Source organism: Poecilia formosa, unplaced genomic scaffold (genome assembly GCF_000485575.1).
Source record: "Poecilia formosa unplaced genomic scaffold, Poecilia_formosa-5.1.2 Scaffold506, whole genome shotgun sequence".
Lineage (NCBI taxonomy): Eukaryota > Metazoa > Chordata > Actinopteri > Cyprinodontiformes > Poeciliidae > Poecilia > Poecilia formosa.
The window spans coordinates 200722-202800 of record NW_006800445.1 but is presented as its reverse complement, the minus strand read 5'-3'; positions in this window follow the sequence as shown (position 1 = coordinate 202800).

Here is a 2079-nt window from a genome sequence, read left to right as displayed (position 1 = left end):
CTGGGCAACCTGGCCTTCAACATCTGGAGCAACATGAAGGACATGGTGACCTACACTCCTCTGGTTCTGGATCCAAACACGACTAGTCCATTCCTCCATCTGTCTGAAGATCTGACCAGTTTGACTTTAGGAGAGGAACAGCAGCTTCCTGATAATCCAGAGAGGATTGATTATTACTGGTCTGTCCTGAGTTCTGAGGGTTTTAACTCAGGGAACCACAGCTGGGATGTTGATGTTGGAGACAGTTCATTCTGGGATCTTGGTGTGTTGGAAGAGTCTGTAGAGAGGAAGGGAGTCATAGAGTCTGGATCTTTTAATATTTGGTGCTATTTAGGTGAATACTCAGCACATTCTCCTCCAGCTCCTCCCACTGGTCTCTCAATCCGGAAGAAAGTCCAGAGGATCAGAGTGAATCTGGACTGGGATGGAGGAAAACTGTCCTTCTCTGACCTGGATACTAACACACACATACACACCTTCACACACACCTTCACACAGAAGATGTTTCCATACTTCTACATTAATAAAACATTAAAGATCCTACCAATGAAGATCTCAGTGATCAAGCAGCAGCTCTGATGATCTCAGCATGAAGATGAAATTAATCCTTATTGATCAGATGATTGATTGGTTTTATGATTGTTTGCTGGTCTGTTGAATTTCTCCTTTTTAAATTCTGTTTTTAATCAGGAAACTAGAGACTTTTTCCATTTCTGTATGTTTTTTACTGAAATGTTTTGAATGTTTATTTACAGATTTATGTAAATAAATTACTATTAGATCATTGAAAGAACAATGAGAAGCTTAGTAAACATATTAATACCTTGTAAGAGTGTTTGTTTTTCCAAGACTTTTTAAAATCAAACCACCAAAATCTTCAGTGAGTTTAACTTTTGCTGTTTGTTTTATTTATAAAGGATTAGAAAGTTAAAACAACTTTTTCATCACAACATGTGTCCAACCATCTGCACTTCTTGACTGGTAAACAAAATAAATGTACACAAAAATCCCAGATAAACAAAATTAGAAACATAAATTTATTACTTCATCTTCATTCTCTGGAAAGAAATAAAAAATAATCTATTTCAAATGATTATATTTCCTGAATGTCTCTTGTTGATCTGAAACAGCAAAAATAAAACCAAATAAAACAGATAAAGTTATCAGGTTTGTTGGGATTAATGGCTTCATGAATCTGCAGCTAAAAATCCTAACGCCAAAAGTGAAAAGTTCAGGCCTTTCTGCTTGACTTCACATCAACACAGTGTTTACTGATCTGCTGGTTATTTGTTATATTAACCTGTTACAGATAAACTACAATAAAAAGTCTGGCCATATGTGAACCTGTATAAGTTTATTACAGTTTATTTGCCACTAATATTTGTAAAAATTAAAAGTTTTCTAATGTGAGTAATGGGCTGACATGCAGTACAGCCTCCAGTCCTGCAGGGGGAAGCAGAGCACATGTCTTCAACATGAGCCTGCGCCTACAGAGGATCCCTGTGACGTGGAAAACATCCTGCATTGTTCCGGTACCAAAGACGCAGCGACCCTGTGACTCCAAGGACTCCTGTGACCTCTGACCTCCCACATCATGAAGACCCTGGAGAGACTGGTCCTGGAGCCGCTCCGGACTCTGGTCCAACCACACTGGACCCCTTGCAGTTCTCCTAGCAGCCCAGACTGGGAGTTGAGGACGCCATCATCTTCCTGCTGAACTGTGTAAACGCTCACCTGGACCAGCTCTGAGAGAATCATGTTCTTTGATTCTCCAGCACATTCAGCTCCATCCGTCCGGCTCTACTGGGTCAGAAACTGATGGTGATGCAGGTGGAGCCCCCTGGTGTCCTGATTGTTGACTATCTACCACAGTTGGTGTGTCAGACAGTGTTGTCAGCAACATGGGGCTCCACAGGGAACTGTCCTCTCTCCTTCAGGCTCTATCCATCCGACTCCAGCTGTTGCTCTGAGACCCGTCGTCTCCAGAAGTTTCCAGCTGTGGTTGGTTGGATCAGTGAGGTGATGAGACTGAGTCCAGGGCTGCTGTGGACAACTTTGTCACATGGTGTGGGCTGAACC